This window comes from Bombina bombina, chromosome 2 (genome assembly GCF_027579735.1).
Source record: "Bombina bombina isolate aBomBom1 chromosome 2, aBomBom1.pri, whole genome shotgun sequence".
In the NCBI taxonomy this organism is placed as follows: domain Eukaryota; kingdom Metazoa; phylum Chordata; class Amphibia; order Anura; family Bombinatoridae; genus Bombina; species Bombina bombina.
The window spans coordinates 853,990,369-854,017,171 of record NC_069500.1 but is presented as its reverse complement, the minus strand read 5'-3'; positions in this window follow the sequence as shown (position 1 = coordinate 854,017,171).

Here is a 26,803-nt window from a genome sequence, read left to right as displayed (position 1 = left end):
AGCATAGCCCCATTGGAGCCATATGACAAGGTAACAGAGTGCATCACAGTCCATGAAGAGAGTTGCCAAGGGCCAGCATAGCTCCATTGGAGCCATATGACAAGGTAACAGAGTGCATCACAGTCCATGAAGAGAGTTGCCAAGGGCCAGCATAGCCCCATTGGAGACATATGACAAGGTAACAGAGTGCATCACAGTCCATGAAGAGAGTTGCCAATGGGCCAGCATAGCCCCATTGGAGCCATATGACAAGGTAACAGAGTGCATCACAGTCCATGAAGAGAGTTGCCAAGGGCCAGCATAGCCCCATTGGAGACATATGACAAGGTAACAGAGTGCATCACAGTCCATGAAGAGAGTTGTCAAGGGCCAGCATAGCCCCATTGGAGCCATATGACAAGGTAACAGAGTGCATCACAGTCCATGAAGAGAGTTGCCAAGGGCCAGCATAGCCCCATTGGAGCCATATGACAAGGTAACAGAGTGCATCACAGTCCATGAAGAGAATTGCCAAGGGCCAGTATAGCCCCATTGGAGACATATGACAAGGTAACAGAGTGCATCACAGTCCATGAAGAGAGTTGCCAAGGGCCAGCATAGCCCCATTGGAGACATATGACAAGGTAAAAGAGTGCAACAGGCACAACAATAACCAGAAAAAAAGGCCAAATGGCAACCATAAAAACAAACATCAACATGTGGACGGAGGATTCTTATCTGCGCCCTTGGAGCATCTCCAGATCCTCCACTTACTGGTCATCCCCTTCATCGTCCTGTGCATGTCTAGCTACAGATTCAAGCATTGAGTTCCACCGCCTCATCTGACGTAGAGTCATATGCTGAACCTGTAGCTGGGCCTGCATGGTGTCGGCCATCCCTCTCAGGACAGCTGCGTTCCTCAACACGGCCTGCTCTAGGCGTGCTAGACCTTCTAGCGTGAGCCATGTTGAGCCACAGCCTAAAATAAAGAAAAAATCAAATATTAATGATAATTACACAACAGACAAAATAAAAAGCAAAGATACATTGTCATCATAAAGACAAATAATTATTTAAATTAATTTGTTGACATTGATTATTTACACATGAAATATGTTATTCAGACAGACCTAAACCATTAAATGGACATTTTAATCCAACATGTTGTCCCCTTTAATTGGTTTTTGATGATCCACTTTTTCAGCTTGAGTGTCTAAAATCTTGTAAAAGGATTTACATTATACTTACATTAGCAATTTAAAGATTTTTGTTATACTGTGGTAGGCACACTTATCCTTAAACATTTTGGTGTTGAGGACAAGCTGTGTAAACATAGCAACCAGAAGAAATAACATTCCCACTGGGTTATACAAGAGATAATGTATGAACATTTGTACATAAATTGTTGGATCCAAATAGTGATGATTGGTATATGTAGTGATATCAAATTAAAGGGACACTAAACCTAAATAGTTACTGATTCAGATAGAGCATGACATTAAAAAGAATTATTAATTTACTCGTATTCTTTAAATGTTTGAATTCTCTAGCTATATTTTAAATGCAAGAATGTAAGTTTATAGGGCAGGCCATTTTTGGTTATCAACTTTGGTTGTCCCTGCTGATTGATGGATACATTCATCCAACAATAAAGAAATGATGTCCAGATTTTTTTTTAATAAAAAAAAAATATAGGCATTTCTTTGTTTCAATAAATATAGCAAGAGAATGAAGAATAATTGAAAAGAGTAGTAAATTATAACTTTGATTAACATTGCATGCTCTATTTGAATCACAATAGAAAAATTTTCATTCAGTGTACCTTTAAGTATCTTATAATGTTGATTTTGAATGATACTTACAGCTGTGCCTGGGAAGGACAAGGGGGAGGGATGGGATTGGGTTGGGGAGGGATGGGCTGCTGCTCTGGGGTAGCCCGTACAGCTGGGGAGTGGTGAGTTGGGGGCTGGGCAGCTGGGGTAGCTGTATGGGCCAAAAGACGGGGAGAGCGGCGAAGGGGGATGAAGGGGCGTTTTTTGGGAGGGACAGGATAGGAAAAATGGGAAGGGCCGGGAGGGTCTGTGGTCTGTGGAGGGGCAGGGGACTGGGCAGGGGCCTGGGCCTAGGCAGGGGACTGGGCAGGGGATTGGGCATGGGCGGAAAACTGATGACCAGAAGAGGAGGATCCATCTGAAATAAATATTATAAATATATAAACATCTCATACATCATGAAATCAAATCAACGCATTTCAACTTGATTATGTTTGCAATATACTTAGAAGTGTGTTTGAATTTCTAAACAATGATGACATGAGGATATGGTATGCATATAGGCACTCAGATGAATATCAATGACTGTCTGTACAATTATAAAATTATTATTGTGGTTTGGCCTGGAATATGCATGTGACATCATGATGGCATGAATTTCAAATCCAAATATTTAAACAAATCCAAGCATATCTTCATGCTGCCTGATATATAAAGGGGGCAGTAGTGTATTTTAACAGACAAATAATATTCCTTTTTAAAGTGCAAAAGCTGTAGACTTTGAATGTCTTCAATAAAATGATTTTCCAATAAAGCAACATGTTGGAAACATGTTAGATATATTTCACATACCATCAGACTTCAAGGGAGCCTCTTCCTCCTCCGTCCCACATGTTAAATCAATCTTTGTAAAAAATAACATGTTGTGTACAGGTTAATATCAGATATTATAACATATGTTACTGTAGCTCAAAGACACACATCAATGTTGCATTAAAGATATACACACCCAAAGTTATGATTTACATCATTTTGATGGAGCATAATGACATTAGATTTGTTATTCTCAATGATTCAGATTTTCAATTTATTGTTTGTATTAATTTTAAAATCATAAAAGCATAGTACATAGAACATTTAAGATTTCTCATGTGTGTATCACTTGATGATTGTTGTCAAAAATGAACATGGAAACAAATATATGCTATACATCTTCTGAATAACAAAGGTGTAGACTAAGAAAGTTTTAATTCTTAATCTTTCAATATTCAAATAAAATTAATATATAATCAGAGGAGTAAATTATATGTTTGTTTCAAATGTTATGCTTCATCAGAATCATGCTCATAATATTGATTACCAATACACCTTCAATGACATATAAATGAGTCAATGGACTTACCAGAAGACCGCAAAGGCAGCTCTTTGTCGGTGCTGGATTCCTCTGGGCTCCCCACAACAACTCTCTCTATGAATGATATAGATATATATTAGTGAACACATTTGGGATAGCACTAAATCACATCTGTATTGATTTAAAAGAATAATCAACTTGAAAATGTGAAGAATAGAGCAGTCATTATAAAAAAAAATGCTTGATTGAATCAAGGGGATTCTGTAAAAAATGATGTATTGAACATATGTTTAATTTCTGACTATATTAGACATCAAACTCATCTCATACGATGCTATTGCATATCTAAATATACCCATTGATCAATGTTCTTAAAAGAATACACACAAACCACATTTTGAATAACAGCTGTTGACAAATATAAACAAAGACATGTGGCACATCGAGCCATTTGTGCAATGTACAGTAATCTTGTTTAGGACACAACACATATTGATCACAATACCAAACCAAATTGATTAGTAGAAATATGTAATCATTGTGCTGTTAGAGTATGCTTATATCTATAAAGTAACTCCAACAGTGAATATGTGAATTATATATCAATATTGTCTAATCCAAAGAATGTAAGGATTAATGAATCTATTGTTTATTAAAGGGACACTGACCTGATTTATTTCAATCATTGATTTCACGGTTCAAACTGTTCCAAATGATTTAACATTGACTCCTATTATAATTTTAATGTTGCTACATTTTAATTTTAAAGGCAGATAAGCAATATTGGATTCAATAAATATTGTTTGTTGAAGGTATCCACCAATCATCAATAAAAACCCAGGTTGGTCAACCAAAATTGAGCTGCAGATAAACGTACATTCTTGATTTTAAAATACATTTAGCAATAGAATATTTCACATATGATTATAGTATTATATTTAAATGTTGATTAATATTGCATGCTCTATCTGAATGACAACATTAATAATTTTAGCTCAGTGTCCCTTTAATATAAAAATATATTGATTTGACAATGTTGGTGTTAATGAATTCTCTACTCCATATGTTGATGTAATGAATGGAATTGAGCATGCAATTCCAATCTAATATGTTATTTAAGGATATCCTAAGAATTATTTAATTTTCATCTATTAAAGGGACATGAAGCTCTAAATGTGTAATTGTATACTTTTTGAAACTATGTACTACTGTTATCTGAACACATGATTTTAACTTTTGACAAAATGACAATTTATGCATAAAAAAACAGCCGGATAATACCAGTAATGCATTGTTTAACCTAAACCAAAATCAATATGTTTTTAGAAGAACTAAAACAATAGACTGAACCAATGTAGCTCATAAAATGTTTAAACAAAACAATAAAATCACGTTTAAAAATCATTCAATGTAAAATTTAGTTGGCATGTCCCTTAAATGACGTGATCAATTTCAAAAATGGAATCTATATTTTTAAAATCAAAACATATGCAAAAGTGTGTGAATTTTTTCAAAATGTATACAAATAAGATTAAGCAATACACAAGGGAAGAATATAAATTGGACATTCAAAGAATCTTACATTAAAATTAAGATATCAAGAATAGATGGGATATCTTAAATTCGATAAAAATTCAGAGTAGTCTTACAAGGTAATCCTATGTTGTTGTTTTTTTTATTCTTATTTGTAAATATTTTAATAATCCATTTTGCAGATACATATAAATATTGAACAATGTGGATTTAGTATGTATGTTCTGTCCATGTTTCTATGACAAATGTCAATTAAAATGAGACATACCATACTGTGAGAAGCCCTGGCTTGAGGATCCAGCACCAACATCCAGATCTGTAATATATTAAATGAGGATTGGATATCATTAATACAAATCATGCCATGTTTAAAATCTTGACATTATTAGCAAATCAATTAAAAACTATTAATTGTTTGGTAGTCCCATGAGTTAATTGTTTCCTCAATTAAATTCATGATAAATATATCCTGTACTCTTATTTTCAATCAGTTGTGTTGTTTACTGTAGCTTTAATTAATTTTTTGTTTTATTTCATTCTCATCAATTGATGGGCATATGTTATTATTTATTTGGATTCTGCTATTCTTTTTTTTATTATGTATAATATTGAAAATAAGAATACTGTATTCTTCACATATATTCACATATTCACATTTCATTTTGACCAACATGTGTAAAGCAATGCCACTTACAGCAAACCCATGTTAACGTGTATGCGCAATTCTAATTTTCGCGATCATTGCGCAATGATTCCAAGCGGAATTATGCATCCGTCATTTGACCAACATGTATAAAGCAATGCCACTTACAGCAAACCCATGTTAACGTGTATGCGCAATTCTAATTTTCGCGATCATTGCGCAATGATTCCAAGCGGAATTACGCATCCGTCATTTGACCAACATGTATAAAGCAATGCCACTTACAGCAAACCCATGTTAACGTGTATGCGCAATTCTAATTTTCGCGATCATTGCGCAATGATTCCAAGCGGAATTACGCATCCGTCATTTGACCAACATGTATAAAGCAATGCCACTTACAGCAAACCCATGTTAATGTGTATGCGCAATTCTAATTTTCGCGATCATTGCGCAATGATTCCAAGCGGAATAACGCATCCGTCATTTGACCAACATGTATAAAGCAATACCACTTACAGCAGACCCATGTTAACGTGTATGCGCAATTCTAATTTTCGCGATCATTGCGCAATGATTCCAAGCAGAATTACGCATCCGTCATTTGACCAACATGTATAAAGCAATGCCACTTACAGCAAACCCATGTTAACGTGTATGCGCAATTCAATTTTCGCTCTGTGACGCATATTCTGTAGAGCGCAAGAAACATCATTCCTATTTCATGTGTCACTAATCTAAAATCAGATATCTAAACATCATATGTAGTGTATGTTGTGAGATCTGTATAGGTTTAGTATCTGACTATATACACATTTTTTAAAAATATAATCAAATATTAAGATATTATATGAAGTTGGATAGTTACCTGCTTCAGATTCTCTTTCAGTTCCTCCCAGGCCACCGGACGGAGAAGCAGCTGCCCTGGCCCCCGGGTCAGGACTTTCAGATCCAGCAGCTGGGAGGGAAGAAGAGGAGGCCAAGGATGGCGAGGATCTGAATCTTTTGGGGACCCGGAGAGTGAGGAGCTCGCATAAAGTCACCTCATAAGGGAGTAGATAGAGTTTCCGCGGGGCCTCTCTTTTGCCCCCTCTTTTACGGGCTTGTACCCACTCCCTTATGAGGTTGACTTTTTTTGTCAAGCGCAACCTCATATCTCCGAATCTCCTCATGATCTGATCCTGGCTCCTCTGGACGCCACACACCAATTGAACCGCATTGGTGATAGACTCCCAGAGGGCCTTCTTAACAGGCGCATCTGTTGAAATCCTCTTGTTCCCAAACAGCTGGGGATAAAAGTCCTTGATGGCGTGGACCAGTGCAGCACTCTCCTGCTTGGTAAACCTGGGAGGTTTCATGCCTGCCGAGATGTTTGTAGATAGATAGATAGATAGATAGATATATAGATAGAATAATATACCAGCAGGCATTAGAGAACTGACAAAGATGGCAACGTGTAATGGACTTTTATATGGTGAAGTAAACATGAGATGCACCATGGGACAAGTTATCTGTACATCTGATTGGATAAAAGTTTGAAATATTGTTAGAATGTCTGTGAGTCCATCCTGACTCAAGTTGTGTTTGTGTGATGAACTCTGATTGGCCGTTCCTTAATGTTTCATATCTTAGCAACTTCCATACACATACCTCCTGGTGGTGCTGTAACTTCATTTTTCATGTAGAAGTATTTGTAACTCATGGGCCTGTCATGCGGATATGTGTGATGTAGATTTAATATCCGTGATCTGTCAAATATTAATGTTTAAATTCTCTTTAAAATCTAATACTGTCACATTATTAAATGTTGTAGACATTTTTCGGTTTAATAACGGTCTGTTTCTTTAATACAAATACACATTTAATATTGTATGTCTTTATTGTTCATAAAATCAATTTGTTGACTTATTGTGAAGTATTGACATTGCTCTATTAAATGTATTTATAATGCACATTGATTGTGTGCTATTGCGTTACATTAGACTCTAATGTTTAAAGATGCAAATCTGGTGTTTCAAGATCCGTTTCCCACGCAATATTTCTGAATGTTCAAATTCAGGTTATAATGTCAGTAACTTGGATAATCTGTTTATAGATGTTAAACTACAGGTTTGTTTGTTATTAGTAAATAAACCTCGAGCTTGTATTTGTCTGAACTGCTCATATATGTTATTGTGCAATGGCGTCTTTATTTTTAAATAGACATTACAAACAATTGTATCAAATGATCTGTAGAGATAGAAAATTGTTTAGACTTTAAAATGTAACTCAATTTATCTTTGTATTTAGATATCCTCAACAGAAGAAATTTAAATGCACATGGTTGAGCCAATCACATAAGGCATCTCTGTGCATCCACCAATCTTCATCTACTGAGCCTATCACGATATGCTTTTCAAGCAAAGTATGTCAAGATAAGAAGAGAAGTAAATACACTCTTTAAATCTCTTAAAGGGACACTGTCCAAACAAATTTAGCGTTCGTGATTCAGATTGAGCATGAAATGTTAAGCAACTTTATAATTTAATCCGATTCTCAAATGTTAAGAATTATCTTGTTATCGTTCTTTGCAAATCAATAATGATATTTTAGATTACGGACAATTTTTGCCAAAAACCTGGGTTGTCCTTGATGATTGTTGGATAAATTAATCCACCCAAAAAAAAAATGTTCTGTCCAGAGTACTGAAGCAAATAAATTATCAATTTAATGCCTTATTTTTAAAGTAATGATAGCAACATCATGAGGAACATTGATAATATGAGACAATTTATAAAGTTGCTTAAAATAGAATACTCGTTCTGAATGTATAAATCATAAATTTTTTAACTGTCTCCCTTTAAGTATATTTTTAGTTCATGTCCCTTTAAGGAGACATTTCACAATAATGCTTGAAAAATCATAAACCTAGGCACCTTCCTTTTGCAAAATTAGTATAACATATGAGTAAAGCATATTTAGATGAACTTCTGGATTGTTTTACACACTGACTGAAATATATATTGTAATGGATGTATTTCGCAGTCTTCAGGTTAGAGGGACATTAAGCTATATGTTATTTATGCATTTTGGATAAGATTATAATATTTGAACAACTTAATATGTTTTGTTATTCAATCATTAGATTGTAATTATATATATTCTTGGATTAAATACATATCTACATAGGCTATTTTGATGCTGATTGTTGGTTGCACATAGATACCTTATGTAATTGACTAAGATATGTGCATTGATGTATCTTTTTCGAAGTATATTTAAAGACTGAATGTAATTCTATAGTACTTTCTAAATATGTTTAAATTCTTTTATGATTTTTTAAAATTCAATACACAATATATTTTGTGAATGTCCCTTTAAGGACCAAAACATTCGGAATGTTGATTTAACATTGTCGAAAGAAACTAAAGGGGAATGAAAATTATATATAGATATGTGATGTCTAACCCAAGAGGTAAAATTTTAAAAACTACATAATATTAATAACTATAGTTAAATGTCCCTTTAAATGACTCCACTAGAAAATAAAATCTATTAACATGGCATCCAATAACTAGCTCGTGCAAAATATGAAGTTAAATGACCTACCATTTTTAAATTTAAAATTTATAAATTTATTAAAATAATGTTTTTAGATACCTAAGGAAGATACAAGATGTTATAAAATAAATTTTACATTCAACAACACTGTCACTTTAATGTAAGTGAACCACTTCCCCTTCTTAAAAGTGAAACAAAAAAATTTATGTCAAATTCTGACTACATATCCGAAATTATTTTAACATCAAAGAATTACACAAGAAAAGCATTGATGGATCTCACTCCCCAATTAATTTAAAAAAGATAGTTTAATTTAATATTCTCTGAATCAGTGGATTTTCTAAAATGAATTCCTAATTTGATCTTATGCATGTGCTTGTCAAATAGACAACTACCAGTCATGGGAGTCAAATTGTTTTTTATTGACAGATTATATGGATATTTATTATAATCTGTTCAAAAGAGGGTATTTAATAATAACATGTTGATTATTACCATTTAAAAATAAAAAGTTTTTTTAACAAAAACAAAAACAAAAAAATATTCCTGGAAGTCATCAGATGACACGTTGTAAAATATTCATAAAATACATTTACAATCATCTTGTGTCTATGCTCTAACTTTGTGCATAATTTTATCAAGATATTTATGAATTAAATTTTTGGATTAAAAACCAAACAAACCATACACCATTATATTGTGTAACAAAAATTAAATTTAAATATCAGAATTTCTAATTATACATAATAATGTATATCACATTTCAATAATAAATATATATGTATGCTGAACATAAATGTAATCTTTCATGTCCATTCAAATACCTCTATATAAACTATAATATGTATTCCTTTTTCTGATTGTGATAGCTAAATATCTAATTATGAACTAAGTATGACTAATGTATGTAAGCTACTAATATTCAACATTCTTCCTGTGATTATTAACTAGCATGCATTGGTAAACCAACCTGGATAATGCATGGTCTTTGAAAGTCAATTCAGGGGTAAACAGTTGATCTTCAATAGGTGTCTTATTCATCATTTCATAAATAGAGGACTGAAAAAACAATCTAAAAATTAGAAAATAATCTAAGTGTCTGATTGTGATACCTAAATATCTAATTATGAACTAAGTATGACTAATGTATGTAAGCTACTAATATTTGATATTCTTCCTGTGATTCTTAACTAGCATGCATTGGTAAACCAACCTGGATAATGCATGGTCTTTGAAAGTCAATTCAGGGGTAAACAGTTGATCTTCAATAGGTGTCTTATTCATCATTTCAAAAATAGAGGACTGTGAAATACCATCTAAAAATTAGAAAATAATTTAAGTGTCTCCACAGCCTTATTCTATCAAATAGCTGGCACTTACCATGTGAACATGTCTTTGTATGGTTTTCAAGGTCAGCAGATTTGAAAGATAATGCCAGACATGATCCACATTGTCGAAAGAAACTAAAGGGGAATGAAAATTATATATAGATATGTGATGTCTAACCCAAGAGGTAAAATTTTAAAAACTACATAATATTAATATCTATAGTTAAATGTCCCTTTAAATGACTCCACTAGAAAATAAAATCTATTAACATGGCATCCAATAACTAGCTTATGCAAAATATGAAGTTAAATGACCTACCATTTTTAAATTTAAAATTTATAAATTTATTAAAATAATGTTTTTAGATACCTAAGGAATATACAAGATGTTATAAAATAAATTTTACATTCAACAACACTGTCACTTTAATGTAAGTGAACCACTTCCCCTTCTTAAAAGTGAAACAAAAAAATTTATGTCAAATTCTGACTACATATCCAAAATTATTTTAACATCTAAGAATTACACAAGAAAAGCATTGATGGATCTCACTCCCCAATTAATTTAAAAAAGATAGTTTAATTTAATATTCTCTGAATCAGTGGATTTTCTAAAATTAATTCCTAATTTGATCTTATGCATGTGCTTGTCAAATAGACAACTACCAGTCATGGGAGTCAAATTGTTTTTTATTGACAGATTATATGGATATGTATTATAATCTGTTCAAAAGAGGGTATTTAATAATAAAATGTTGATTATTACCATTTAAAAATAAAAAGTTTTTTTAACAAAAACAAAAACAAAAAAATATTCCTGGAAGTCATCAGATGACAATCTGAAATTAATTTTTTTTTTTCCAAAGTTAATACACACGTTGTAAAATATTCATAAAATACATTTACAATCATCTTGCGTCTATGCTCTAACTTTGTGCATAATTTTATCAAGATATTTATGAATTAAATTTTTGGATTAAAAACCAAACAAACCATACACCATTATATTGTGTAATAAAAATTTAATTTAAATATCAGAATTTCTAATTATACATAATAATGTATATCACATTTCAATAATAAATATATATGTATGCTGAACATAAATGTAATCTTTCATGTCCATTCAAATACCTCTATATCAACTATAATATGTATTCCTTTTTCTGATTGTGATAGCTAAATATCTAATTATGAACTAAGTATGACTAATGTATATAAGCTACTAATATTCAACATTCTTCCTGTGATTCTTAACTAGCATGCATTGGTAAACCAACTTGGATAATGCATGGTCTTTGAAAGTCAATTCAGGGGTAAACAGTTGATCTTCAATAGGTGTCTTATTCATCATTTCATAAATAGAGGACTGAAAAACCAATCTAAAAATTAGAAAATAATCTAAGTGTCTGATTGTGATACCTAAATATCTAATTATGAACTAAGTATGACTAATGTATGTAAGCTACTAATATTCGACATTCTTCCTGTGATTCTTAACTAGCATGCATTGGTAAACCAACCTGGATAATGCATGGTCTTTGAAAGTCAATTCAGGGGTAAACAGTTGATCTTCAATAGGTGTCTTATTCATCATTTCAAAAATAGAGGACTGTGAAATACCATCTAAAAATTAGAAAATAATTTAAGTGTCTCCAATAGGATGCCTCCACAGCCTTATTCTATCAAATAGTTGGCACTTACCATGCGAACATGTCTTTGTATGGTTTTCAAGGTCAGCAGATTTGAAAGATAATGCCAGACATGATCCACATTGTCGAAAGAAACTAAAGGGGAATGAAAATTATATATAGATATGTGATGTCTAACCCAAGAGGTAAAATTTTAAAAACGACATAATATTTATAACTATAGTTAAATGTCCCTTTAAATGACTCCACTAGAAAATAAAATCTATTAACATGGCATCCAATAACTAGCTTGTGCAAAATATGAAGTTAAATGACCTACCATTTTTAAATTTAAAATTTATAAATTTATTAAAATAATGTTTTTAGATACCTAAGGAAGATACAAGATGTTATAAAATAAATTTTACATTCAACAACACTGTCACTTTAATGTAAGTGAACCACTTCCCCTTCTTAAAAGTGAAACAAAAAAATTTATGTCAAATTCTGACTACATATCCGAAATTATTTTAACATCAAAGAATTACACAAGAAAAGCATTGATGGATCTCACTCCCCAATTAATTTAAAAAAGATAGTTTAATTTAATATTCTCTGAATCAGTGGATTTTCTAAAATGAATTCCTAATTTGATCTTATGCATGTGCTTGTCAAATAGACAACTACCAGTCATGGGAGTCAAATTGTTTTTTATTGACAGATTATATGGATATTTATTATAATCTGTTCAAAAGAGGGTATTTAATAATAACATGTTGATTATTACCATTTAAAAATAAAAAGTTTTTTTAACAAAAACAAAAACAAAAAAATATTCCTGGAAGTCATCAGATGACACGTTGTAAAATATTCATAAAATACATTTACAATCATCTTGTGTCTATGCTCTAACTTTGTGCATAATTTTATCAAGATATTTATGAATTAAATTTTTGGATTAAAAACCAAACAAACCATACACCATTATATTGTGTAATAAAAATTAAATTTAAATATCAGAATTTCTAATTATACATAATAATGTATATCACATTTCAATAATAAATATATATGTATGCTGAACATAAATGTAATCTTTCATGTCCATTCAAATACCTCTATATAAACTATAATATGTATTCCTTTTTCTGATTGTGATAGCTAAATATCTAATTATGAACTAAGTATGACTAATGTATGTAAGCTACTAATATTCAACATTCTTCCTGTGATTATTAACTAGCATGCATTGGTAAACCAACCTGGATAATGCATGGTCTTTGAAAGTCAATTCAGGGGTAAACAGTTGATCTTCAATAGGTGTCTTATTCATCATTTCATAAATAGAGGACTGAAAAAACAATCTAAAAATTAGAAAATAATCTAAGTGTCTGATTGTGATACCTAAATATCTAATTATGAACTAAGTATGACTAATGTATGTAAGCTACTAATATTTGATATTCTTCCTGTGATTCTTAACTAGCATGCATTGGTAAACCAACCTGGATAATGCATGGTCTTTGAAAGTCAATTCAGGGGTAAACAGTTGATCTTCAATAGGTGTCTTATTCATCATTTCAAAAATAGAGGACTGTGAAATACCATCTAAAAATTAGAAAATAATTTAAGTGTCTCCACAGCCTTATTCTATCAAATAGCTGGCACTTACCATGTGAACATGTCTTTGTATGGTTTTCAAGGTCAGCAGATTTGAAAGATAATGCCAGACATGATCCACATTGTCGAAAGAAACTAAAGGGGAATGAAAATTATATATAGATATGTGATGTCTAACCCAAGAGGTAAAATTTTAAAAACTACATAATATTAATATCTATAGTTAAATGTCCCTTTAAATGACTCCACTAGAAAATAAAATCTATTAACATGGCATCCAATAACTAGCTTATGCAAAATATGAAGTTAAATGACCTACCATTTTTAAATTTAAAATTTATAAATTTATTAAAATAATGTTTTTAGATACCTAAGGAATATACAAGATGTTATAAAATAAATTTTACATTCAACAACACTGTCACTTTAATGTAAGTGAACCACTTCCCCTTCTTAAAAGTGAAACAAAAAAATTTATGTCAAATTCTGACTACATATCCAAAATTATTTTAACATCTAAGAATTACACAAGAAAAGCATTGATGGATCTCACTCCCCAATTAATTTAAAAAAGATAGTTTAATTTAATATTCTCTGAATCAGTGGATTTTCTAAAATTAATTCCTAATTTGATCTTATGCATGTGCTTGTCAAATAGACAACTACCAGTCATGGGAGTCAAATTGTTTTTTATTGACAGATTATATGGATATGTATTATAATCTGTTCAAAAGAGGGTATTTAATAATAAAATGTTGATTATTACCATTTAAAAATAAAAAGTTTTTTTAACAAAAACAAAAACAAAAAAATATTCCTGGAAGTCATCAGATGACAATCTGAAATTAATTTTTTTTTTTCCAAAGTTAATACACACGTTGTAAAATATTCATAAAATACATTTACAATCATCTTGCGTCTATGCTCTAACTTTGTGCATAATTTTATCAAGATATTTATGAATTAAATTTTTGGATTAAAAACCAAACAAACCATACACCATTATATTGTGTAATAAAAATTTAATTTAAATATCAGAATTTCTAATTATACATAATAATGTATATCACATTTCAATAATAAATATATATGTATGCTGAACATAAATGTAATCTTTCATGTCCATTCAAATACCTCTATATCAACTATAATATGTATTCCTTTTTCTGATTGTGATAGCTAAATATCTAATTATGAACTAAGTATGACTAATGTATATAAGCTACTAATATTCAACATTCTTCCTGTGATTCTTAACTAGCATGCATTGGTAAACCAACTTGGATAATGCATGGTCTTTGAAAGTCAATTCAGGGGTAAACAGTTGATCTTCAATAGGTGTCTTATTCATCATTTCATAAATAGAGGACTGAAAAACCAATCTAAAAATTAGAAAATAATCTAAGTGTCTGATTGTGATACCTAAATATCTAATTATGAACTAAGTATGACTAATGTATGTAAGCTACTAATATTCGACATTCTTCCTGTGATTCTTAACTAGCATGCATTGGTAAACCAACCTGGATAATGCATGGTCTTTGAAAGTCAATTCAGGGGTAAACAGTTGATCTTCAATAGGTGTCTTATTCATCATTTCAAAAATAGAGGACTGTGAAATACCATCTAAAAATTAGAAAATAATTTAAGTGTCTCCAATAGGATGCCTCCACAGCCTTATTCTATCAAATAGTTGGCACTTACCATGCGAACATGTCTTTGTATGGTTTTCAAGGTCAGCAGATTTGAAAGATAATGCCAGACATGATCCACATTGTCGAAAGAAACTAAAGGGGAATGAAAATTATATATAGATATGTGATGTCTAACCCAAGAGGTAAAATTTTAAAAACGACATAATATTTATAACTATAGTTAAATGTCCCTTTAAATGACTCCACTAGAAAATAAAATCTATTAACATGGCATCCAATAACTAGCTTGTGCAAAATATGAAGTTAAATGACCTACCATTTTTAAATTTAAAATTTATAAATTTATTAAAATAATGTTTTTAGATACCTAAGGAATATACAAGATGTTATAAAATAAATTTTACATTCAACAACACTGTCACTTTAATGTAAGTGAACCACTTCCCCTTCTTAAAAGTGAAACAAAAAAATTTATGTCAAATTCTGACTACATATCCAAAATTATTTTAACATCTAAGAATTACACAAGAAAAGCATTGATGGATCTCACTCCCCAATTAATTTAAAAAAGATAGTTTAATTTAATATTCTCTGAATCAGTGGATTTTCTAAAATTAATTCCTAATTTGATCTTATGCATGTGCTTGTCAAATAGACAACTACCAGTCATGGGAGTCAAATTGTTTTTTATTGACAGATTATATGGATATTTATTATAATCTGTTCAAAAGAGGGTATTTAATAATAAAATGTTGATTATTACCATTTAAAAATAAAAAGTTTTTTTAACAAAAACAAAAACAAAAAAATATTCCTGGAAGTCATCAGATGACAATCTGAAATTAAATTTTTTTTTTTCCAAAGTTAATACACACGTTGTAAAATATTCATAAAATACATTTACAATCATCTTGTGTCTATGCTCTAACTTTGTGCATAATTTTATCAAGATATTTATGAATTAAATTTTTGGATTAAAAACCAAACAAACCATACACCATTATATTGTGTAATAAAAATTAAATTTAAATATCAGAATTTCTAATTATACATAATAATGTATATCACATTTCAATAATAAATATATATGTATGCTGAACATAAATGTAATATTTCATGTCCATTCAAATACCTCTATATCAACTATAATATGTATTCCTTTTTCTGATTGTGATAGCTAAATATCTAATTATGAACTAAGTATGACTAATGTATGTAAGCTACTAATATTCGACATTCTTCCTGTGATTCTTAACTAGCATGCATTGGTAAACCAACCTGGATAATGCATGGTCTTTGAAAGTCAATTCAGGGGTAAACAGTTGATCTTCAATAGGTGTCTTATTCATCATTTCATAAATAGAGGACTGAAAAACCAATCTAAAAATTAGAAAATAATCTAAGTGTCTGATTGTGATACCTAAATATCTAATTATGAACTAAGTATGACTAATGTATGTAAGCTACTAATATTCGACATTCTTCCTGTGATTCTTAACTAGCATGCATTGGTAAACCAACCTGGATAATGCATGGTCTTTGAAAGTCAATTCAGGGGTAAACAGTTGATCTTCAATAGGTGTCTTATTCATCATTTCAAAAATAGAGGACTGTGAAATACCATCTAAAAATTAGAAAATAATCTAAGTGTCTCCAATAGGATGCCTCCACAGCCTTATTCTATCAAATAGTTGGCACTTACCATGTCTTTGTATGGTTTTCAAGGTCAGCAGATTTGAAAGATAATGCCAGACATGATCCCATTGGTATTCTTCAATTTCAATCTTGTCTTTTTCCACTGTCAGTCTGGGAATTCTTCACTGTCATTCTTCGAATTCTTCCCTTTCAGACTTTACATGAAGTCATCTCCCTAATGGCATAAAATTGTTTTTTAAAATTACTAATACAAGTGTGTGAATCAGTTCTGTACCCCTCTCCCACCCCCCATTTCTGAATAAATTTCTGTCACTAGCTTACTAAGCGTGTGTAGCATCTTGTGTTATGTTCTATCAAGTGTGAAGATGAGTCATATTGAGCAGAACAAACCTCTAATGTGTGACATTGAACCATAGTCATGCTAGAGGATAGTTATGCTAGAGGATCTCTTTCTGAGTATTTACATTTTAAGTAATGTGTAAACTAAATACTAGTTTAGAAAATGTATGCCATATGATGTATTTGTGTACAATTCATGCCAGCAACAGTCCATACATTTATACTTACCAGCTGATGTCCTCTTTAAAAACCAGGTGGCAAAGACTCGCTACAGGACCCAATGACCAGAGCATCACCTATATTAATAAATTAAACACATTTTTAGCATTTGATGAACAATCATAACATGTTTGCACAATTCTCTACTTGTCATTTCCCTAGAGTTCACATCTATTGACAATACTCCAGTCTAACTTCTATTATTTACCGTCTAAAGTGGCGGTTGATGATGTCTGCTCTGACATTGAGCCCCTCGTCCCGGAATGGCCCCTCTAGAACTGGATCATCCTCCTCATCTCTGAGGAGGTTTCGGTGCGCCTGGACGCCCTGCAGCATCCCAGCCCGCTGTGCAATATTATGCAGGACACTACAGGCTATAACGATCTTAGCCACCTTCTTTGGGTTGTACTGGAGGGCTCCTCCCGACCTGTCCAGGCACCTGAACCTCATCTTTAGGAGCCCGCACATTCGTTCAACCACCGCCCTGGTTCTCTTATGAGCCCTATTGTAGTGCTCCTCAGCCACATCAGTCGGGCTACGCAAGGGGGTAATAAGCCAAGGGCGGCTCATGTAACCAGAATCACCTATAAATTATGAACAGAACATAATTCAAACTGAATCCTCAAAATAGTATTTTGAGTCCAATAAAAGTTTGTGTACACGATAATCCACTAACAAATGTTTATTTTTTAAAAGAATAATCTAGTTCAATATTATTCTCTATCTTCCCATTTCAGCTAAGACATGCTACATATGCATATTTCTCCTAAACCAGACCTTGTGTAAAATGCAAACTAAATGGTTACATTGCATTCTCTATCTGAGCATTTAAGGTAAGACATGCTACATATCTGCAATTAACTAAAACTAGACATTAGCGGAAAGAGACAATGACATGGTTAAATTGCATTGGCTGCTATCTTCCCATTTCATCTAAGACATGCTACATATGCGTATTCCTCCTAAACCAGACCTTGTGTAAAATGCAAACTAAATGGTTACATTGCATTCTCTATCTGAGCATTTAAGGTAAGACATGCTACATATCTGCATTAAACTAAAACTAGACATTAGCGGAAAGAGACAATTACATGGTTAAATTGCATTAGCTAATATCTTCCCATTTCAGCTAAGACATGCTACATATGCGTATTTCTCCTAAACCAGACCTTGTGTAAAATGCAAACTAAATGGTTACATTGCATTCTCTATCTGAGCATTTAAGGTAAGACATGCTACATATCTGCATTGAACTAAAACTAGACATTAGCGGAAAAAGACACTGACATGGTTAAATTGCATTAGCTAATATCTTCCCATTTCAGCTAAGACATGCTACATATGTGTATTTCTCCTAAACCAGACCTTGTGTAAAATGGCAACTAAATGGTTACATTGCATTCTCTATCTGAGCATTTAAGGTAAGACATGCTACATATCTGCATTGAACTAAAACTAGACATTTGCGGAAATAAAAATAAATGGTTAAATTGCATCCTATAGCTGAACATTACGCTAACATTTTAAAACTACAGTGGCAATTGTCAAACTAATTAACCATGTTGTGCACAAATACTCACCAACGAGATAACCAGGGGGCATTTGTCTTTCCTCAAACGGTCTCCACAGGGACGACTGAGAGAGGATGCGGGCATCATGACAAGCTCCTCCAAAATTCGCACACACATGCATAATCCTCATCTGTGCGTCACAAACATACTGCACGTTGAGGCTATGAAAATGTTTGCAATTTCTGAAGGGCAAGTCATCAATTGGAGCATGCAGCGCAATGTGGGTACAATCTATGGCTCCCAAGACATTGGGCAATTGAGCAATAGCAAAGAATTCCCGCTTCAGGTGCCTCCAATCACCATCATTCTGTGGGAATCCTATGTATTGCTTACTGATACGTACCATGGCGTCCAGAAAGTTATCAAACACCACAGAGAATGTACCTTGAGACAGGCCATGCATGTACATTTCTCCGGATTGAAAACTCCTGGAGGCCAGGACGTATAGACAACTTAGCATCTTACTCATGCCAGGAACAGCAGTCCTTATTCTTATACGTGGCTCCAAATGAGGTTTAAGAAGATCGTAAAGGCCAATGAGCTGTTCGCGATTGAGCCAATACTTATCATAAACCTCAAAGTCGCTCATGTTTTCCAAGGTGGGTCTCACCCTGTAGACACGAGGACCGCGAACCAGACGAGCCCTTCGTCTCAGTCTGAGCCGCCGAGGCTGTCTGATTCTATCAACCGCTAGTTCGCCAATAGCAGCACCAGCAGCGTCTACCATGTCATGGATCACAAGTGATGCTTTGGCCATGTTGTTTGGGGGATTTATAGTACAATTAGTCCAATGGTAGTGAGTTTGTAATGATTGCTGATTGTATACACTTGTTTGTATGTGAGCGGCGCGAATGCTTTCACAGTGGGCGTTTTTTTGTTGTTTGCTGAAATGTTGTTTTCCCCCAATGAATCTCAATGTGAAAGTGTCAAATATCACACATACAGTGCAAGTTTGTAATGTTTGATCATATGCGTAGTCAATATTTATTAAACGCGATCTTATAGTAACAAGCACACGTCCAGGCTAACATGAATGAAAGTGCATAGTTGTGTATAATGTGCATCGAATGTGATCGATCAATGTTGCTGCAACATTGTTTGAAAAGGATAAAGTAACATCTGCCATCTGTAGTATTGTATATATAAGTGATTGCCGAGCTGTCAATATTGTACGCGTCCCTTTAAAATCGCAATAATAATTCAGAACTTCCCGTCTGCCATCTGTAGTATTGTATATATAAGTGATTGCCGAGATGTCAATATTGTATGCGTCCCTTTAAAATCGCAATAATAATTCAGAACTTCCCGTCTGCCATCTGTAGTATTGTATATATAAGTGATTGCCGAGCTGTCAATATTGTATGCGTCCCATTCAAATCTCAATAATACTGAATAACTTCCGGCTGTCATCTGTAGTATTGTATATATAAGTGATTGCCGAGCTGTCAATATTGTATGCGTCCCTTTAAAATCGCAATAATAATTCAGAACTTCCGGCTGTCATCTGTAGTATTGTATATATAAGTGATTGCCGAGCTGTCAATATTGTATGCGTCCCATTCAAATCGCACTAATACTGAATAACTTCCGGCTGTCATCTGTAGTATTGTATATATAAGTGATTGCCGAGCTGTCAATATTGTATGCGTCCCTTTAAAATTGCAATAATATTTCAGAACTTCCGGCTGTCATCTGTAGTATTGTATATATAAGTGATTGCCGAGCTGTCAATATTGTATGCGTCCCTTTAAAATCGCACTAATGCTGAAGAACTTCCGGCTGTCATCTTTAGTATTGTATATATAAGTGATTGCCGAGCTGTCAATATTGTATGCGTCCCTTTAAAATCGCACTAATGCTGAAGAACTTCCGGCTGTCATCTGTAGTATTGTATATATAAGTGATTGCCGAGCTGTCAATATTGTATGCGTCCCATTCAAATCGCACTAATACTGAATAACTTCCGGCTGTCATCTGTAGTATTGTATATATAAGTGATTGCCGAGCTGTCAATATTGTATGCGTCCCATTCAAATGGCACTAATACTGAATAACCTCCGGCTGTCATCTGTAGTATTATATATATAAGTGATTTGCGATCTGACAATATTTATTAATTGTCCCATTCAAATCACCCTAATAATGCTGTTCCAAACTGTTGTTTACGTATATGTTGTATTGTAGTATTGAGTGGTAAATTTCTGAAAGGGGCGGTACAGTCGTGAATCTGTAATGTGTATGGTTGAATCTTCTAATGACGTCATCATATTATTAACCTGCCTATGTAGTTCTGAAATCCTCATTGTGTTGTTGTATTTGACTACATTGTTATTGTGTGCTGAATAAAATATAAATGTGTGCTTTGTGGTTGCGTGACGGGTGATGCGTGTTATGTACATATACGTATATATTGTGATTGTGTCCCACATATGCTGACTTCTATATAGCGGTCTGGCATTGTTGTTCCTTCCCATAAAGTGACATCTGTAATCTGGTGTAATGATGTTCTTCTTGTACGTAATTCCTAATGGTTTATTGTGATGGAATCATGATGTTAAAAGTACAGTAAAATCCATATGTTCTGTTTTGTGATTCCTAGAGAGAATGTAATGTGTTTTTCCCCCATCATTTGAATGCACATGTGTGAGTTGAATGCTAAAAGTAATGTATGTGCATCCATGACTGATCATGTGTTAAGCCTATGTAGATATGCTGTTGCTGCAAGCATATGAGTTGAATAAATGAAATGCAATAATAAAGGTATATGAGAGGTGTTTCCCATTGTGTACTGTTTGTGAATCCTGAAATGTTGTAATTATTTTTGTGTCCGTTTAAATGTGATTTTATTTGTAAAAATGTTTGTCACTAGTGATGTTGATTTGTAGTTGATGTAATGTAAAAGTATGAAACAATTTAATGCTGTTGTGAATATTCAATAAGTAAAATCCATAAGTCCACCATAGGGAAATAGGCATTTCTTGATCTATTTGTCATAGCTGGGTGTAACGCAGAAAAGCATGTATTTTTTTCCTATTTCTAGCGCTGGTATTTGGAGTTTTTTTTGTCTACACTATTTGCGTGCGTTAGGGAAATCTGTCTGTCGCGTGCACGAGCACGTCTTCCCCATAGAAGTCAATGGAGGCTCCAAATTTTAGTGTTTTTTTTTTCAAAGACTGGTTTTCCTCGTAAAGTGAGTGACGTCATGAGCTTGTGTGAAAAAGTAGCTAAATCGTGTTCATTTTGTAATAAATAACTTGTTTGTGTATGTAATGTGGTGTATATTTTTTGTATGCATCGATGAGTGTATGTTTGTGATAATCTTATTAGTTAGATGTAGCTATATGAGGGTCTTTTCCCGTGTGTCAATGTAAGTCAATGGCAAAATGGATTTGTGTTGTTTTTTTTCTAACACCCGAGATCTCGCAACTTCTTTCTATTTGGATGAAAAATTATTAAATCTGAAAAATAAATATAGTGTAGTGTACTTTGTGTAATATTTGTTTTGTGATTCGTGGATGTTTATTTTGTCGGTAGATGTTAACTACTGGGTCTGAGCTGTCGGTAGAGATTTGTGCGTTGGGTGATTTTTGAGTGTCGGTAACTAAACTCTAAATACCGGAGTCCGTAAAAAACAAGCGTTAGGAGCCTCTAACGCTGGTTTAAATCTAGGCCTTAGTTTTTTTTTTATTTCACACGTAAGTTTGTATTTATTTTAACTAGGTAGACTAGTTAGTAAATAGTTATTAACTATTTATACTAGCTACCTAGTTAAAATAAATACAAATTTACCTGTAAAATAAAACCTAACCTGTCTTACACTAACACCTAACCTTAAACTACAATTAAATAAATTGCATTAATTAAACACAATTAACTAAATTACAAAAAAAACCCGACTAAATTAGACAAAATAAAAAAGAAATGATCAAATATTTAAACTAATTACACCTAATCTAATAGCCCTGTCAAAATAAAAAAGCCCCCCCCCCCCCCCGCATTGCCCCAAAGAACTCAGCTCTTTTAGCTGTAAAAAAAATACAAACACCCTCCCAACAGTAAAACCCACCACCCACACAACCAACCCACCTCAAATAAAAACTAAACTAAAAATCTAAAAAACGGAAGCTCCCCTTTGCCATGAAAAGGGAATTTGGATGGGCATTGTTCTTAAAAGGGCATTTAGCTCTTTTTCAGCCCAAACCCTAAGCTAAAAATAAAACCCACCCAGTAAACACTTTAAAAAACCTAACACTAACCCCCGAAGATCCACTTACAGTTTTTGAAGACCTAACATCCATCCTCAATGAAGCGGCAGAAGTCCTCAGCGAAGCCGGCAGAATTCTTCATCCAAGCTGGCCGAAGTCTTCATCCAAGCCGGCAGAAGTCTTCATCCAGATGGCATCTTCTAGACATCCGGCACGGAGCATCCTCTTCTTCCGACGGCTAATGAAGAATGAAGGTTCCTTTAAGGGACATCATCCAAGATGGTGTCCCTTGAATTCCGATTGCCTAATAGAATTCTATCAGCCAATCAGAATTAAAGGTGAAAAATTCCTATTGGCTGATCCAATCAGCCTATAGGATTGAGCTTGCATTCTATTGGCTGTTCCAATCAGCCAATAGAATGTGAGCTCAATCCTATTGGCTGATTGGATCAGCCAATAGGATTGAAGCTCAATCCTATTGGCTGATTGCATCAGCCAATAGGAATTTTTCACCTTTAATTCCGATTGGCTGATAGAATTCTATTCCGATTGGCTGATAGAATTAATTCCGATTGGCTTATAGAATTCTATTCTGTTCCGATCAGCCAATAGAATGTGAGCTCAATCTGATTGGCTGATTGGATCAGCCAGTCGGATTGAACTTGATTCTGATTGGCTGATTCCATAAGCCAATCAGAATATTCCTACCTTAATTCCGATTGGCTGATAGAATCCTATCAGCCAATCGGAATTCGAGGGACGCCATCTTGGATGACGTCCCTTAAAGAAACCGTCATTCTTCAGTTGGATGTCGCCGGATGAAGATGGGTCCGCGGTGGAGGTCTTCAGGATGGAGCCGGTCGTCATCGGATGAAGATAGAAGATGCCGCTTGGATCAAGATGGTTGCCGGTCTGGATTGCCTCTTCTTCCCGGATAGGATGAAGACTTTGGAGCCTCTTCTGGACCTCTTTAGCCACCGGATGATGGATCGCCAGCCCCCGCTTGGGTTGGATGAAGATTTTGGAGCCAGGACGCATCGGTGATACCTGGTGAGGTGAAGACAAGGTAGGATGATCTTCAGGGGCTTAGTGTTAGGTTTATTTAAGGGGGGTTTGGGTTAGATTAGGGGTATGTGGGTGGTGGGTTGTAATGTTGGGGGGGGGTATTGAATGTTTTATTTACAGGCAAAAGAGCTGAACTTCTTGGGGCATGCCCCGCAAAGGGCCCTGTTCAGGGCTGGTAAGGTAAAAGAGCTTTGAGCTTTAGTAATTTAGAATAGGGTAGGGCATTTTGTTATTTTGGGGGTCTTTGTTATTTTATTAGGGGGCTTAGAGTAGGTGTAATTAGTTTAAAATTGTTGTAATATTTTTCTTATGTTTGTAAATATTTTTTTATTTTTTGTAACTTAGTTCTTTTTTATTTTTTGTACTTTAGTTAGTTTATTTCATTGTAGTTATTTGTAGATATTGCATTTAATTAATGTATTGATAGTGTAGTGTTAGGTTTAATTGTAGGTAATTGAAGGTATTTTATTTAATTAATTTAATGATAGTATAGTGTTAGGTTTAATTGTAACTTAGGTTAGGATTTATTTTACAGGTAATGTTGTAATTATTTTAACTAGGTAACTATTAAATAGTTCTTAACTATTTAATAGCTATTGTACCTGGTTAAAATAAATACAAAGTTACCTGTAAAATAAATATTAATCCTAAAATAGCTACAATGTAATTATAATTTATTTTGTAGCTATATTAGGATTTATTTTACAGGTAAGTATTTAGCTTTAAATAGGAATAATTTATTTAATAAGAGTTAATTAATTTTGTTAGATTAAAATTATATTTAATTTAGGGGGGTGTTAGTGTTAGGGTTTAGACTTAGCTTTAGGGGTTAATACATTTATTAGAATAGCGGTGAGCTCCGGTCGGCAGATTAGGGGTTAATAAGTGTAGGCAGGTGGAGGCGACGTTGTGGGGAGCAGATTAGGGGTTAATAAATATAATATAGGGGTCGGCGGTGTTAGGGGCAGCAGATTAGGGGTACATAGGGATAATGTAAGTAGCGGCGGTTTACGGAACGGCAGATTAGGGGTTAAAAAAAATATGCAGGGGTCAGCGATAGCGGGGGCGGCAGAATAGGGGTTAATAAGTGTAAGGTTAGGGGTGTTTAGACTCGGGGTACATGTTAGAGTGTTAGGTGCAGACGTAGGAAGTGTTTACGCATAGCAAACAATGGGGCTGCGTTAAGAGCTGAACGCGGCTTTTTTGCAGGTGTTAGGTTTATTTTCAGCTCAAACAGCCCCATTGTTTCCTATGGGGGAATCGTGCACGAGCACGTTTTTGAGGCTGGCCGCGTCCGTAAGCAACTCTGGTATTGAGAGTTGAAGTTGCGTTAAAAATGCTCTACGCTCCTTTTTTGGAGCCTAACGCAGCCTTTATGTGGACTCTCAATACCAGAGTTATTTTTATGGTGCGGCCAGAAAAAAGCCGGCGTTAGCTACGCGGGTCCTTACCGACAAAACTCCAAATTTAGGCCTTAGTTTGATGATGATTCAATCTACAGTATATTTTTAGGTTTATAATGCTGTTTACCATTTAAAGTCTTCATTTCAAAACTTTAAAAATACATTATTTTTAAAGTTTTGAAATGAAGACTTTAAATGGTAAACAGCATTATAAACCTAAAAATATACTCACTTCCCATTGACTTACATTATAAACTGGGTTTCAATTTACAATGGTTTCGATTTACAACCATTCCTTCTGGAACCTAACCCCGGCGTAAACTGAGGGCTACCTGTATAGATGTATAGGAAGTTATTTCCATAGAAGTAGCTTAAACTCTTTAGGTAAAATTTTAAAATTCACAATGATTTTTTAACAATACATCTGTTCAACACTGCAGATGCACATTAATATAAATATTAATGTGCATCTGCAGTGTTGAACAGAAATATTGTTAAAAAATCATTGTGAATTTTAAAATTTTACCTAAAGAGTTTAAGCTACTTCTATTGGACTATGTAATTAAATACCTATCAAATAACTGAATTAATTTACTGGTGTGGTTTTTAAAAAGTACCTAGAAGAGTTTAAGACAACAAATTCCTTGCCACTTAAAATCTTTTTTTGTGTGTAGCTTTTGGCTTTTGTAGAATTTTTTACAATATATAAATCCCAGCAAAACATCAGACTCAGATGAGGGTAATACTACAAGAAATCCAAAGCTCAGCTGTTATCTTCATGTTTTGAAGTTTTTAATAATATTTTATAAGGACATCAGTATTACTGTTATGGAATAAATCCATGTACTTTGCAATGTCTTATACTCAATTTTAATAGTACTGATATGCATTCATAAACACTAAGGGGCAAGGCTGGATTGGCCTACCAGGATACCAGGAGATTTCCCGGTGGGCTGCAGCAGCTGGGGCTGGAAAGTTTACATTTTAAAGTGGTGATTAATGGATGCAATTGGGCTTTAGAGTGCATATAACAACAATCTGGAACAAAATATTGGAAGATTATCCCAGTAATCCCATTTGAGAAAAATAGGGTGTGCATATTATACTGAGTCAACAGAAAATAGGGCTAATCTCCAAATTTTCCAGGGCTGCTTTTATTCCCAGTCCAGCCCTGCTAAGGGGACGATTTATTAAGGGCCGAATGGCCCCTAATGCTGCGATTTCCGCGCGAGCCTTCAGGCTCGCCGCAAACAGGAATTAAGAAGCAGCGGTCTTAAGAACACCGCTCCT